Genomic DNA, 16,813 nt, shown 5'->3' with positions numbered 1-16,813 from the left:
GTGTATGGTGATTTATAATAAGAAATATATATTTGGTCTTTGTCCCAGTTCCTGGCACAGAGCTCCTAAAACCTTTGGAATTTCCTAAGTGAGCAGAGCAATAAAGGTGTCTTTTGTTATGCTAGTGAGGTGACTTTTGGAAAGTCCCTAGGTAACCTAACCTACCTGGTAACCCTAACTGGTTGCCAGGGGAGTCAACCATCAGCTTAGAGGGTTGGAAATTTCAGCCCCACCCTCCTTCCAGGGAGGGGAGAGGGGCTGGAGATTGAATTTAATCCCCATGGCCAATGTTTTAATCCATTGTGGGAAACTGGAATTGGCCACCCCAAGATATGTCTCTTTGACATGAGGATTATTTGGGGCTGGTTACTTTTGATACATTGCAGACAGGAAAGCAATTGAAAAATAGAATTTACTTACCCTTTGTTAAGAGACATTTACATTGTAAAGGAAATCTCCATCTGTAAAGGTGTCTCCCTCTCTGTACCAGGAAGAAGGGGGAATGACCTTATCTCTAGAAACTCTCAATTGATGCCAAAGGCAAGGACTTAAATCTGCATCTTGTTTACTGTACTTGTGTGGTAATCTCCCATGATCGACTTCCCCCACCCCCAACATCCTCCTTTGTCTTTAGCTGAAGATGATATTTAAGGTGGTGGCTTCAGCCATTTTGGGGAGTTGCTCAGATTGCCTGGGCCTCTCCCATATATACATGCTATAAAGCTTTGTTTAATTTTCTCCTGTTATTCTGTCTCATGTGAATTTAATTTGTTCTCTGGCCAGAAGAACCCACAGTGGGTAGAGGAAATGTCTTCTTCCCTTACACCATTATATCTTTGTAAAGGAGCCTCCATAAAAACCCAAAAGGATGGGGTTCAGAGACATTCTAGGCTGGTGAACATGTGGATATTTGGGGAGAGTGGTATCCCAGAGAGGGATAGGTCTGCTTCCCTTCCCACATAATTTGTCCTAAGCCTGTCTTCCATCTGGCTGTTCCTGAGTTATATCCTTTTGTAATAAACCTGTGATTTAATAAGTGAAATGGTTCTCTGAATTCTGTGGGCGACTCCAGCAAATGAATCAAAGCCAAGAAGAAGTTCGTGGGAACTTCTGATCTACAGCAGTTCAGTCAGAAGCACAGGCGACAACCTGGTCTTGTGAATGGCATCTTAACGGGGAGGGAGGCAGTGTTGTGCGACTGAGCCCTCAACTTGTGGGACCTGATGTTATCTCCGGGTAGATAGCATAAGAATTTACTTAATTGCTTGCTGCTGTGGAAAACAGACACACACTGGACTTGGCAACTACCCTTTATTGGTTTCTATCTCTTCCTTCTTTCATTTTTCCCTTTACAGGCATTTTCTAGGATCAACTCCCAAATATTTCCTTGTACTGGAGTTTTGCCTCTGGGTCAGCTTTTGGGGAAAGCATACAAAGCAATTGTGTGATTTTTACTAAAGTTGGGTTGGTACCAGTGGGATGACTGCATATACCGACAGCATTAGCACGTATGCTCCTTGAAGCAAGGACTTGCTCTCCTTCACTCTTGGTCTCCTTGGCCCATAAAAGGCACACAGCGTACATCTGTTACATAGATGAATCAAAGCCTGGCAGATAATGTTAAGGTAAATGCTAGACAATTCAGATTCAGAAATGACCCTTCACAGGGACATTCTCACCAGCTGACTTTCCTTGTATAGTCCCCTGCCGTCCTCGCTCAGGCTATCTGTCCCCCTCCGGAAATTGCACTTGTATCTTCCCTACTCCTTAGGCTGCCCCCAGATCCTCCAAATTTTTCCCATTTTATGTGCAGAACCATCCTGTAGTAATCTTTTCATCTACCTTCTCCTGGCCCTACTGTGGAGCGTCCTCATTCTCACTCAGGGATGCTGTAAAATATTTTCCCAAATGAAGACCAGTTTCTCCCATAGAGCTTATTTCTTAAAATTAAGCATGTCATTCCCTAACCTTGGGTGGTAAAAAAGATGAAGGGAGGTGCGGCAGGCCTTGGCCTATGTATGGAACTTACTTTACTTTTCTTATGCCGATGTGAAATAATCACTAACCATTCTGTAGATAGGAGAGATAGGTGAATTTTAATTGAGGCAGACTGAGGATTATAACCTGGGAAGGCTTTTTCCAGAAAGGAAGAAAGCATTCCACAGAAGCATGGTTTTCAGTACAGTCTTATATCTTTTTAGAACAAATAACATACATTAAACATGCTCATGATACAAATCATCAAAGTTTCAAAGAGGTATTCAGTTGCAAATTAGCAGGTCAACATGACCTGATGTCAGGAGAGGGACTAATATGGGCTTTACCAAAAGGGTATTACCAACAGGGCGTAGAAGGGGAAGTGTGCATTCTTATCTTAAGAGAGTGAATTCTTTTGTGGTTAAAGCAGATGTGCAATGTAGGTTTGATAGGCCGTGAGTCAGGCTTCTTTAGCTCAAGCTGAATCAGCTTTGAACCCAAATAGTTACCCCATATACTTCAATATGTGAAAATCTCTTGTCACTTAAAAAAATAATTACATATATATATATATGTATATGTATATGTATACATATATATATATATACATACACTAATGGTCAGTTTTCTGATAGTGAGTATATATTGGCTCAAAATGCATCATAAGTGAGAAGGTATCTTTTCATTGTTGGTTATGAGAATCCAACCAAAATAATTTTCCGTTCTATCAACCTTGTTCCCTAAGGAAGAAAAGGATTGAGCAATGACAGTCCAAGACTTTCTACTCTCTGGGTCTTAGGAGGAGATGAGCCTGTGAGAACGCACAGTAGAATTATGCTCCCCCCAGAATGGGGGTGATTGGAGGGGTGAGAGACAGGAGTTAATTTTATTTCTTATTTTATATACATTTTTAAGTGGGGGGAATTATGAATGATTTTACTTAATCTTTTGTGGGTTTTCTGTATTTTTAAAAATAGAAATCTTAAAAATTCACGATGGACACATCTAGTGGAAGTCCTTGCTCACTATATCTTTAAGCTTCTGCTAATGTTAAGAGTTTAGATGAATTGAAAACAATGTGTACCCAGTGCTGAAGGTTTGGGTCTTATTTTATCATGAGGAATGTTTGTCTGTCACTTAAATGTGACCATTAGTGTTAAGTTTCCTGAAAGAAAAAATTTACCTCTCTCAGCTTTCCAATCTCAGGCAAGAATGTTGGCTAGAGATAAATGCATAAGGGAATAAATGAAGAATAGGTGTTTGTGGTAGACATCTAATTGCTACAGAGCTGGGGAGTAGAAAAATGAGGATGTCTCTAAGGAATCTCTTCTTTCTTCCCCCAACCTACCTGCCTCACATCAGCTGCAAAGTAACAATTTGTTGGTTTTCTTTCTTAACTGACCCAGGGAGATGTTTTAATAACTCTTTGTTGGTGAGCACTTGGTACCCCTAATATATTTCCCCTAACAGCCAATTTTGTCTTCATTGTTCAGAGATCTGTTGCTATGTCTTTCGAGAAATGGGAAAACTGTTATGGTTCAGTAATAAAGAGATAATGCTAGGTGACAAATGCCTGTGGAAGCAAGAGCCGGAAAGATGTAGTAATATCCAGTGAGTTATGACCATAATCATGTTTTCTATTTGAAACAAACAAAGAAAATTCGTAGCAGGTATCCTGTAGCAGATTTCCACTACATCCCTTCTCTTTCTAGTAGGGCTGCCTAGTTCCTGATTCTTAGGTCATGACAGGAAGTGACCACCCTGAGGTTGAAGATGTTGGGTGGGTTGGGGTGGTGTTCTCTGCTGAGTTGCCTCCCCAAGCAGAACCTGAGATAAGGATTTTTTTTTTTTTTTTGAGGAAGATTAACTCTGAGCTAACTACTGCCAGTCCTCCTCTTTTTTGCTGAGGAAGCCTGGCCCTGAGGTAACATCTGTGCCCATCTTCCTCTACTTTATATGTGGGATGCCTACCATAGCATGGCATGCCAAGCGGTGCCATGTCCGCACCTGGGATCCGAACCAGCAAACCCAGGGCCGCTGAGAAGCGGAACGTGCGCATTTAACCACTGCACCACCAGGCCGGCCCCTGAGATAAGGATTTGAATGCACCATCAGGGGAGTGGCCAGTAAGATGGAAAGAGAGGAAGCCAACCCATAGGATGTTAATAATCAGCTTGTTTCCCCAGTGGATGACTGGGGCTAAGTCCTGCTGGGGACATCTGGGAGACCATGGAGTACATGCCTCAGAATTGGTATATCCAAGAGGCAAGGAAACTGGGGCATTTACCCTCCAACTCTCATTTCTTTTTGGCTGAAAGGTGCTCCTGGGTGCATCCCTAGTGCTTCCAGACAGTCCTGTGGGTGGACTGAGCATGCCAGAGAAAGCGCATAGGGTGTCCCATTTGTTTGCAGTGAATGCATGAAAAAGGTGGGTGCCAAGGGAATACGGGGGGATGTGGACAGCTTCTCCCACAGGTGTAATGCGTAAGGGGCAGATGTGTGATGCTTTCACATGATCCCCAAAGTTGGATTAGCCCATCTTTCTACCAACATTGGAATAGAGCTCTGGGAAAGAAGGGTGACAAAGGGAAGAGAGAAGGAGACAGAAGAGGGATGGCAAAGGGTGAGGAAAGGTGAGGGGAGGAAGAAGAAGCAACATAAGATGGAGGAAGTCCCAGGTGGCAAACGGTATTAGCAAAATGTCTTTGTACTGTAGGCCAGTTATATTGTCAACATTTGCACTCATTTACATGATAATAAAATGAGTAAAGCTGACAAAGAAGAAATAAAGACAATGCTTGCAGTAAAAGTAGTTGCTGCCCCTTAATAAGAACCTGCAATGCTGCTGCTTGGAAAGAACCAGGCCTCCTGTTGGTTGTTTTATACAGACTAATTGTAATTTTCAGAAGGAATGTGTGACAAGTATATTATTGTCCTATTTTATAGATGAGAACATTGAGGAACACAGAAGTCAAGAAATTTGTGAGCTACCTTTTGCATCAGAACTAGCTCCAAAATTCATGTTTTTTCCCCTACAGAGTGTTATACAGCTCAGAATTGCTAAGATGAAAGACTCTATTCTGCAAAAACTGAACTTGGAGGAAGGTTGAGCGGGTAGACTCAAGCAGCCCTTGACGTTGAGTCTTTGGCTTTGACACAAGGACATGACCAGCTTGGTTTGGCTAATGTGTTGGGTTAATATCAATTCCTGGGCCACCAAAGACTGAAGCACTTCACACAGTTTGGGGGCCTGTTTAGCCCTTCCAGGATGCCCACGCACTCTGTTCTGCCCTCCCTCCCAAACCCTAATTTCCTGCCCAGAATCCAGTTTCCTGAGGATGGTAAACCCTGAGGGCATCTGGTGAGGTCATTCTTGGTGTGGAGAGGAGTGTTCTCATTGGGGAAGGGAATCCATCAGCAGCGGGTGGTGGCTGCACCTGTTTTGGGGGCACCTGGAAGGATTCGCTTTGAGAACTGGTAGGAATAACTGATGTCTTGGGTCAGGTTCTCTAGAAGCAGAGCCTGAGATGGGCTTCAATTAGAAGGCAATTTACTCGTGTTAAAAGAAACAAGTCCCAGATGGAGTCATTTATGTTAAGCCCACCAAGACTTAACACCTAACCGAATTTGCAGTTTCAGCCTCTCCCAGGAGTGGGATTCTAAACCAATCAGCCTGGAATTTCCTGGTCAGCACCAGTGAGGATCTGCAGGATAAGACTCCATGCCTCCCAGAGAGGAATGTAACCTTGCCTGAACCAATCCTTTCTTTTCTTTTGCTAATAGCTTTCCTGTCCCGCCTAGTTTCTGCCTATGAAAACCTTACACATTGTACAGTTCCTCGGAGCTCCTATCTTTTTGTTGGACGGGATGCTGCCCAGTTCATGTATCACTGAATAAAGCCTATTAGATCTTTAAATTGACTTGGTTTAATTTTTGTTCTTTAACATTGGGATGGGAAACTAGGTCTTGCTTGAACACAAGAGGGACTACTAAGTCAGAAGACATTTGCCAACAGTTAGTAACAAGACAGCTAGAGTGCTCAAAAGAGCCCTGAAGCTGGATCACCGAGTCAAATCAATACAAACATTTAACAAAGACTGTCACATAAATATGTGGACATGTTGTCGAAGCAAATAATCCATAACCAACCTATAAATCAGAATGGGGGTGATTTTATTATGAGCCAGAGTGAGGATTATAACCTGGGAAGGCCTTAGAAGGTCTTCTGGAGAAGCGTGCGTTTCAGTACAGTCATATCTTTTTAGAACAAGGGACATAAATTAAACACACCCAGGATACATTTTTGTCAAAATTTCAAAGAGGTATTCAGTTGCAAATTAGCAGGTCAACATGACCTGGTGTCAGGAAAGGGACTAATCTGGGTGTTACCAACAGGGCGTAGGAGGTCAAGTATGCATTCTTATCTTAAGAGAGTGCATCTTTAATGGATAAGCAGATGTAAAATGTAGGCCTGATAGGCCATAAATTGGACTTTTTAGTTCAAGCCGAATCAGTTTTTTTTTTTTTTAAAGATTGGAACCTGAGCTAACAACTTGCCAATCTTTTTTTTTTTGCTTTTTCTCCCCAAATCCCCCCAGTAGATAGTTGTATATTTTTAGTTGTGGGTCCTTCTAGTTGTGCCATGTGGGATGCCGCCTCAACATGGCCTGATGAGCTGTGCCATGTCCGAGACCAGGATCTGAACCGGTGAAACCCTGGGCCGCCAAAGCGAGCGTGAACCCAACCACTCAGCCACAGGGCTGGCCCCAAGCCGAATCAGATTTGAACCTGAATAGTTATCTCATATACCTCAATATGTGAAAATCTCTTGTCAGTACAATAGGTAAAAGGTAACTGGATTTCATCTTTGTTTGAAAGTGGGATCTGAGATTTTTAGACCTTTTTTTAGGAACTAGGGAGAATCCAGGAGAGACGTGATCACTTTCTGTCCCAGAGAAACTTGGCCAAGACACTTTGTTGGGCTAAGCACCCTATGTAGAACTCCTCGCAGACATCTCAAATGATCAGATCCTGCCCTTCTCATAGAGGGACTCAGCTTATCAGGTGAGCACACGGAGTGCTTTCTCTCTCTGGGAAGAAAGCCAGAGTCTCAGTGTCACACAGAGAGATGATGTCCTAGCTTCATTGCTCCAAGGATCGGACACGTGGAGGAGATGACTTCCCCATGGAGACAGTCCTATATCTGATTGCAATAGAAACAGTCATATATCTGATTGCAAAACCCAATCTAACATATGCACCAAGACCTCCCTTAGCTTGCTTTATTTTTCCTTATTTAGCTTCAGCTCCTTAAAGATGGGAGCCTTTCCCAGCTGAATGCCTGATCCTCAACAAATATCTGGTGAATGAAGGAATGGGTGCTGAGTAAATGCCTCTGACAGTTATTAGATTCTCTACTCCTAACCCACCCTTCTACATTCTGCCTTTAGATGCTGAGCCCTGCGAACTCCATGGCTCCTTTTCAGCTGGCTTCCTGGTAGGTTCCACCAATAAGAGGCTCTCCGGGGGATTGGAAGGCTGTAAGTGGGGCTTGGCAGGGTAGGGGAGGGGACATCCTGTTCCTATTTTGCTGCTATCCCTGTCAGCATGGCTCCAGTCCTGGCACTTCTCCCATGGCATCCTTTGGCTCTAGTTTTCAGATTCATTCCGCTCTCCTAGAAACAGCCTCATATCCCCTTAGAAGGCCCAGCAGAAGCTGGTTGGTAGGTAGGTCTGGGTGCTGATTCCTCAGGGCTCCTCCTCCTACGTTCGATCAGAACTCTGATTTCTTCCTTTTGTTCTCCTAGCCCGAAGAGTGCTTCCTGCAGTGTTTCCTTTTGCTTTCATCCAATACCTGGGTAATTACATTTTCTCTGTTAAAATACTTTACGTGGCTTTTGTTTCTAACTGGACGCTGACCCTTACATGATCTTTTAGCAACCCTGTGATGTAGATACTACTTTCTCCATTATTCTGATGAGGAAAGTGGTGCAAAGAAATGTTAATCACTTTCCTAAGTTTATACACCTAGGACATGTTGGAAAGGCAATATATTGTCGTCAGACAGCCTGAGCTCAAATCCCGCCCTCACTGTTTACATTACTTTTCACTTTTTAATTTATATACAGCAAAATTCACCCTTTCTAGTGTACGGTTCTGTGAGTTTGGATGAATGCATACAGTTGTATGTATTAATGCTATTAAGACATAGAATAGTTCCATTGTCCTCCAAAACTCCCTCAGGCTGTCCCTTTATAATCAATTCTTCCCCCATCCCAGCTCCTAGCAATCACTGATCATTTTCTATTCTTATAATTTTGCCTTTTCCAGAATGTCATATAAATAAACTCATATGGAGAGTAACCTTTTGACTCTGGCTTGTTTCACTTAGCATAATTCATGTGAGATTCATCCATATTTTTGCACAAGTTCATTCCTTTTTGTTGCCGAGTAGTATTCCTTTATGTGGATACAAGTAGCTTTTCTATTTAGCAATTCAGGGACATTTTAATTTTTTCTAGTTTTGGGTTGTAGGGGAAGAAGGAATTTTCCTCTACACTTTTATGTTCTTCCGGCTGATTTAAGAGTTAAATTGACATGAGACAGAATAATAGGAGAAAATCAAACAAAGTTTAATACCATGTATATGTGGGAGAAACCCAGGAAAACAGAGTAACTTTCTAAAATGGCTGAAGCTACTACCTTAAATACCATCTTCAGCCAAAGACAAAAGAGGATGTTGAGGGTAGTGGTTTGGGACTCCAAAAGAGAGGAAGGCAATTCACATGGAGATGGAAAAGCAAACGTTTGGTAAAAAAATGTTTGCCATGCCTTGCAAAGACAATGAGACATGGAGAGGACTTTGATCAAATGGGCCTTGCTGGGTTCCTCCCTGTCCACCACACCTAGTTCATATAGTGCTCTAGTTATCTATGGTGAGAGCTCCTTCCTGGAACAGGCCTTCTATCTTAAATTATTTTAGGCAGTTAGGAGGAAGGTCAAAGTTTCTTCCTGAATCTTTTGTTCTTAAAAATAATCAAGCCAGAGACGCCTTTTAGGGTAGCAAATTCTGTTCCACTACAGGAGGATGAATATGAATAAAGCAACTGTAAATACTCATGTGTGGGTTTTTGTGTAGATGTAGTTTTCATTTTTCCTGAGTGAGTACCTAAAAGTAGGATTTCTGCATTATGCGGTAACTGTATATTTAACTTTATAAGAGAAATGGCCAAATTGCTTTGCAAGGTACTGAATCACTGTGCATTCTCACCAAGAGTGTATGAGAGTTGCAGTTGCTCCACATCCTTGTCAGCACTTGTCATCATCAGTTTTTCTCTTTGTTCTCTGCAATTTCAGTCATTCCAATAGGTGTTTGATGATGTGGTGGTACATTATTAAAGCATTTGAGTAGGACTTTGGACAATGTAAGTTCACCTAGAAAGGTGGTCAGCTTTGGTACTCGCTACCTTTGTGACTGTGGGCCTCAGTTTCCTCATCTTTAAAATGAGGATAATAACAGAACATCCACCTTAAATTGTTGTGAAGGTTAAATGAGTTAATATATGTAAAGTGCTGGTAGGAATGAGTACCACCTAAGTGTTAACTATTACGGCTATTATTTTTCTCAGGGCTGGATCACTCTACTCAGCTACATGACACCCAAATGTGTAGAAAAACAAAGCTGAGAGGTCACACCTTGGTCTCCAAACAGCAAATCTTGAGGCCTTTCCATTGCATCTTCTGACTTCTCAAATTACTGCACCACCGTTCTTTTTAGAAGCCATTCTGCCTATCACGTAATGCCCATCCCCACATTGCAAAAGTCCAATTTTAAAGACAGCATTTGAACTTCAGTGATTAAAGAAAGAGTTTGAATTGGTATAGATTCCCATCTCCTTCCAACAATACGCTTTTAATAGGAACACAGCTTGTGATTTATGCCAGCTCACTGTGGTCTGCAGTGCGGTGTGCATCATCAACATTAAGACAAAATTACTCTGCAATCACACACGCGGAGCTCATACTTGCAGTAATTGCGCAGAGAAACCTCATTATCCTGCAATAGGCGCTTCAAAAACAAACACACAACCTTTTCTCCCTCTAGTGGCACATTGAAAAAGCAACCTCAAGTATCACGGAGGCCAGTCTTGCCTGTTAAAACTGAGGGAAACAAAGAGAGTTTACATAAAACTTGGGAGACTCATAATATTTGTTTATTATTGATTGTGCTGAAAAGTTTGCATTTCTTTTACGCAAAATGATATTACTGTCAAAATAATAGGCCAGATCGTAGCCATGGGAGTTTAGTGATTTATTCTCACTTGATACTTTATTTTTTATTAAAAACAATAAACTAGAAGTCTACAGATATTGGGTCATCCTAGATTCTGATTCCTGGCTACCCGGACGCCCGCACTCCTCCCTTGACCTTTTAGTGTCTGTGAGCATTAGAGCTGAATAATGATGCCTGACTGCAGGGGGTTGAACAGTGTCAGCCCCAAATTCAGGTCCACGTGGAACCTCAGAGTGTGACCTTTTTTGGAAATAGGGTCTTTTCAGATGTAACTAGTCAAGATGAGGTCTAGTAGGTTAAGGTGGGCCTTAAAGCCAATAACTGGTGTCCTTCTAAGAGGAGAAGAGGCCACATAGGGAAACATACACACAGGGAAGAAATCCATGTGAAGATGGAGGCACAGATTGGAGCACTGCATCTTGTTAAAAGATAAACTGAGGCATATTAAAAATTTGAGCAAAAATTGAGTTTATTTGAGCAAAAATTGATTCCAATCAGGCAGTGACAAACCGGAAGTGGTTAGGAATACTCCGAGTTTAAGAACCAGGGGAAAGACTTACATAGAGAAGGTGTAGAAGCAAAGAAGGAAATTGTTTGACCGGCTGTAGCTTAAAGTCTACTTGGTTGTTTGTGATTGGTTATCCTTACATTTCCATTTCTTAACCCGGAAGCACTTACAGGCTTAGGTTCCAGTTTGCTTCCATAGGCCGCCAAGCATTAGAGCCACTTCAGGCTAATGGCCTCCTTGTTTAATTAATTTACCAGTCTACAAGCCAAGGAATGCCAAGGGTTGTGGGCAACAGCAGAAGAGAGAGTGCATGGAACAGATTCTCCCTCAACGTCTCCAGAAGGAACCAACCCTGCTGACACCTTGATTTTGGATTTCTGGACTCTGACTGTACAGTTTGTGGTCATTTGTTAGGTTAGCCCTAGAAAACTAATACACTTGTTCCAATGGATAAGAACAATGACTTTCTCCATAATTACTATTATGTCTTATTGTGTGCCAGGCATATGTATTTCACATAAGGTAACTCATTTAGTTCTTGCCCTAATACTGAGGTAATGACTATCACCATACCCATTTTACAGACGGGTAAAACTGCATTTCAGAGAAGTTAAATACCTTCCCTAAGGCCACACAACTTGAGACTATCTAGGTGTGGCTGCTGTGTGTTCTCTCATACCTTGCAAGTGTCTGAGATTGTTATATCTTTTATCAGTTTCACTTAAGTTGTTTATTAGTTTTAAACTTTGTTCTATTAAAGAATAAATCACATACAGTAAACTACACAAATCATATGTATACAGTACAATGAATTTTTGCATATGTAGATACCCATATAGCCACCACACAGATCAGCACCCCAGAAGACCCTGCCACGACTCTTCCCAGATAATATGATTTCAGGTCATTTTAATATTAAAATATTACAAAAAGTCATATAGATTCTTTATAAAACTTTCAATCTTTACAAGGCTATAAAAATTGCAAGTTTCTCTCTCACATTATCCCTTATTCCGGCATCCAGAGTGAATCATTGTTAATGGGTGGGGTGTATATCCTTCTAGAACTTTTCTATGTTGTACTTTTATTTATGTATGTGAATACACAGGTATAATTCTTATATAAGTATATGTTTTGTACATGTGTATGTGTGTATGTGCACACACAGTCACAATAACACACAGTTTTTCTAACATGATACAATTTTATAAATATCATCCTGAAGCTTGCTGTTTTTTCACTTAATAAGAAGTCTTACCATCTTTTATTTTCAGTTCTTATAGATCTACCTGGAAAGAGTAACACTTTGACTGCCATTGTCATTTCTACCTCAGTGTGAAAGAAGTTTCTAAGTGAAAATGTCATTGAGCAAGAAAGGAAGTGGAGGCAACGTTCCAGTTCGGCCCCCTCCACTCCACCCACCCCCGACAGCCTTACTGCTGGGGTTGGTGGGATGAGGCCTGCGTCCTCCAGACGCCCTGTGCTGTGGGGAACCAGGTGACTTGCGGGAAACAGCTGTGGAATTCGGAAGGCAGCAGCAAGGCAGGGCCTGTCCTGCCCCTTCTTTCCCTCTGCTTTCTGCAGGGAAGGCTGGTCATGGCGGGCTGTCGTTTGCCTCCAGCTGTGGCAGCAGAGGCCCCAGGCTCTCGTGGGGCATGAGAAACCTATTTATCAGGACGGGTCATACTGAGGTGACAGGTTCCTGGAGCTACTGTGTGATGGTCGCTTCCTGACCCCAGATCATCGCAGAACCTGTGTGGCCTGGGAGCCGGGGTAGGGTCTGTGGTTTCCTGACCACGGTGGAGGCAGCAGCTCCTTTGGGAGGCCCGTTTTGGGAGTCATTCCTGCAAAATCTGCTAAGAGTCCCCCTTCCCTCCCCCCATTGGTTTTGTAAACACCTACTTCCCTGTAGTCGATCCCTTCCTGTTTAAAATAAGGTGGCTTCTGACAGCAACAATTAAACTACTACTGAATCAGAAAAAAAGGAGGAAGGACTGGGAAGGGCAAGGACTGGAGCGTTCTACTTGGGAACAACATCTCTGAATTATTCACATACATTCATGGAAATGAATCATTTCAATTCATTAATCAATAATGAAATTAGTAATCAACAGAGGTTGACTCGAAACATTTACATTTGGCGTTTAATATTGTGTTAGAACTTCTAATTTAATATAGGTGTTTCGTGCCCTGGAAACTCACATTGCTGTTGGGAAAGAACAAGAAGCCACACTGGGAATGTGTGACATCCTCTCTCCCAACGCTTCTCCTCACTGGACGTCTCCCTAGATGAAGGTGACCAAAGTCATCCCGCAGACTAAGTTCTAAGCTTAGCAAGACTGTAGATAGATTTCCAACAAATGTGGTATCTCAGTAATCCAGCTGTCTTCTCAGCCAGTTCTATGTTTTTGCTCTTTTTTTTTCAGTTCTAAAAGGGAGTCATTGCCCTGGATGCTGGGAAAATGCCAGCCTCACGATCTGACCCACTTTCATTTCTATTTCTTCCAGTCCTGTCCAGAGCAGAAAGGTGGAGAGGATTTCTGGGGCCAAACATGAAGATATCATGAAGTGGGTTCTCCAGTTCTTGTGTCAACACACATGCTACCTAGAATGGCTTGAAGTGCTTTTCAAAACCTCTTGAATCCATTTAAAGCTTCTGCAGCTTTCCAAAAGAGTGTTTTCCCCTCATCTTCAAGCACGTAAGCAAAAACAATTTTCCAAAAGAGTAGCCTGAGAAAGTCAGTGGAGTGTAATGACAACAAAACTCCCTAAGTCTTCCACAAGCGCAGAATTTGTTTCACTGGGAATCTCATTTCCAGAGAGAGAGAGAGACCCTAGACCTTCTCTGTCCAGGGGCCATACTTTGAGCTATAGAATTTTCGAGTGCTCTGTTTTCTGCACAGTCTTTGAGTCAGATCTAGAATCTTTTCTGGCACTAGAGAGAAGAAATCCATCTTCTCACCGCATGGCCCTCAGGTCATCTCTGAAGCACATTCTCCACTGGGTTTCTTTCCTTCTTGGTTGACTCCCAAGGCTCAACTTTCGCTCCATGCTTTGGCCCTGCCCTCACCCATTCTGTCTGGGGGCCCCTGTCTGAGACTGAAGGTGGAGGGAGACACAGTATTCTCAGCCCTCTTCTTCTTTACTGCCTTTGAAGACAAGAATGCAGATCTTTCAGTGGTTTTGCCACTGATCTCACAAATGAGAAACCACCCGAGAAGACAACGACTGGCAAGTCTTTGGCACCACGGTCTCTGGACTATGGCTTCCAACTTTTCCACTGACGTGCCAATTAGAATAGAAGCGTGCTGATCGCTGAGGAGGGTGCTCATCAACCACCCCCACTCTTTCTATGTGAGGCTTTAAATGTAGGCTCTGCCAGGTCCTACTCCAGGAAGACCCTTAGATCTCACTGTCTTTAGTCATGGCAAGCACAAAATACTCCAAGTTACTGCCTGCATCCTGCACTGGAAATCCATTCCCTTTTGTTTGGTTTTTATTGACCAGAGTGTTTAAAAATAACTTCTGGATTTAGAGCAAGGATTGGCAATCTATGGCTCCCAGGACAAATTTGGCCACAGCCTGTTTTTGTACAGTCCTAAACCTAAGACAGACAGATATATATGTGTGTGTGTGTGTGTGTGTGTGTGTGTGTGTATATATAAAGATATATATATATCCCTAAAGATGAAGATGTATATATGTTATACCATCTCATGTGCTACCTCCGTTAATTCAGTAGTGGATATTTGGAATGCTGTATTAGGTTGTGTTTAGGCTTGGCCTGAATTAGATCTGGGATTGATTAGTGATGTGTAGCTGATGTGTATCTGCCCTCCTGGACAGACCCCGTGAAAGGCATTAATTTGGAAGCCTTTCTCTCCATACTTTATTCTACGGGACCAGTAGCCAAGTGACTTTGCACATTATGAAGGACTGGAGGCTTATAGTCACCTCACTGTGACTGGAATCATGGCTCTGAACGCCGCTGGCTCCATTCGCCTGGGAGAGTGACCAGCGTGCTCTGCCCAGAGTCCCGGGCTGACCCTGCTGGGATGAAGAATTGCAGGATGCTCAGTCACCATGATACATCCATGGCAGAGTCTGTAATGCTTGCACCATCCGTTTTTCCTTTCTTAGTAGGGACGCACAAGATACCTCCAATGCTCCGCCTGCATCCCGTCAGTGCTCACCCTTCTGTGCCAGCAGACAGCTTCCTACATCCTACTACAAGCACCTTGGGTTCTCTTCCCTAGGGCCTTCTGTGGCTTTAGGAGCAGGCTTGGCCAAAGGCAGGGCAGGATGGAAAGTGCTGGGGAGTTAATGTCTAGGCAATAACCTAAACACAATAAATACCCCAGCTTCTTCACCCTTTACATGTCACACCTCTCATGGGTGTTCAACACAATGTCCCAGAGTTCACCAGTAGTTTTAAGCTCTATTTGCTCATGTCTTTAATGTGCTTATTAACCCCATGTTCCCACTCTGAACTGACTTCTGTGGTATCCCTAAAAAGGCACCTCTCAGAACTCTGACTCCAGGGAGTGTGAAAGACCCGCATCCTGTTAATGCCCTCTGAAATCCGTCCCTGTATTGGACCAGCATCTGTGCTTCTTGTGGGCTGTGTGCTGCCAGTATCGCAGCACAGCGGGGATACCGAGGCAGGCCTAAGCTTGGGAGATCTTGGGCTCCTCTGACTGCTGATTTTGGCTCAAGGGCCTTCCACAGACTTTGCCAAAACTTTATTAGAACCGCACTGCTGTCTAAGATCATTCTCATCCAACCCTCTCCCTTCTTCCTCCTCCACAGGAGGGAGACCTCCGACTCCATCTGCATTTTATACCCACAGGTTGTTTCCCCAATCCATCTCTTGCATGTCTAATCCTGTCTTTCTTGGAGAACCCAAACTAACATAACTTCCTTCCTTTTCTTGTCCAACTCCTCACCCCACCTCCTGAGGCTTCCTGTGGTCACCTTCCAAACAAACTACTTACATATTGGGGTTGGCTTCTGTGGGACCCTAGCCTACATCACGTTACATAAACAATATCCTCGTACTCTGGTTATGAGGCAGGCCCAAGCTGACCAACAATGCAATCTCCGATACTTCAGATGCCCAACCCAGGCTTCCCCTGATGAAACCCACATTTTGATGGCCTTGATGAGAAAGATAGAACTAACAGCAGTCTGAGTTGTAGTGTGTTATTTTTTCCTGTGGTCTGAGATTCAGGGTTGACACAAACCTATCAAATCAATTGTGGTCCTACTGTCATCATCTCCCATGAACTGAGTATCAAAAATCATTATCAATAGTTGACTTGGAAATTACTCTTTTCCACGTTACTTTAAGTGAATTGAATAACAAAAATTGTTAATATTTGCTTTGCATGAAACTCATAGGCATGGAGCAGAGAAGCCGAAAATATTCTGTACAGGAGAGACCCGTGGATATTAAGAATGTGAAGACATTCTCTCAAGAGACTCATAAGTATTTCTCCCTATTTAATGGTTCATGGAACCCTGGCCTAATTGCAGACATTAGGCTGAAAAAGCTATTAGTCTAACTGCATTATGTTATTTCCTGTTGACTTATTTTTCAGCTTTCTCTTAATATTACACTTGCTGGTACTCAAAAAACAAAATGTCTGAATAAACTGAAATATAGTCAGCAGGGGCGTAAATCTTGCATGGTATAAATTTTCTAAATAAAAAAGAACTGGAATTCATGAGAAAAATGATATTTAGATATCAAAATATTATCTGATGTTAAATCTGTACTTTTTGGAGCTATTATTAATTCTCAAGCATTTAACTTCCTAATATAGAGAAATCAATAGAGTTGGTTTTATTTTATTTTATTTTTTTGTGAGAGCCAAATATTCACCTTTGTGACTGTGTGGGGTATACACGTCTTAAGATGGCTGGTTTTTCTCTGGGAGCTGGCAGGGTAGTTCAGCCAGCCGGCTTCTTCTTGGTAGAGTGGCTGAGCCCTTAAGAACCCGAAATACTCCATGAGAGCTATTGGTTATGAGAGT

The 16,813-nt window shown here is 42.6% G+C and overlaps 1 long non-coding RNA gene across 3 annotated transcripts in view; it reads left to right on the top strand.

Annotated features, from left to right (window-relative positions):
• LOC111769954 (uncharacterized) overlaps window positions 1–16,504 on the top strand; it is a 31,349-nt gene extending 14,845 nt beyond the window's left edge. The window contains exons 3-8 of one of the 3 annotated variants that reach the window (XR_011430669.1): window positions 7,428–7,474; window positions 7,785–7,835; window positions 12,053–12,275; window positions 12,938–13,073; window positions 13,287–13,477; window positions 16,179–16,504. This is a non-coding gene — a long non-coding RNA (uncharacterized lncRNA). The remainder of the gene's footprint in view (window positions 1–7,427; window positions 7,475–7,784; window positions 7,836–12,052; window positions 12,276–12,937; window positions 13,074–13,286; window positions 13,478–16,178) is intronic. The other 2 variants (XR_011430668.1, XR_011430670.1) reach the window with 2 other exon arrangements.
• Window positions 16,505–16,813: the final 309 nt, after the last annotated feature.

The sequence above is a fragment of the Equus caballus genome, chromosome 22 (assembly GCF_041296265.1).
Source record: "Equus caballus isolate H_3958 breed thoroughbred chromosome 22, TB-T2T, whole genome shotgun sequence".
Taxonomy (NCBI): Eukaryota; Metazoa; Chordata; class Mammalia; order Perissodactyla; family Equidae; genus Equus; species Equus caballus.
This window is presented reverse-complemented; position numbering and strand designations above follow the sequence as displayed.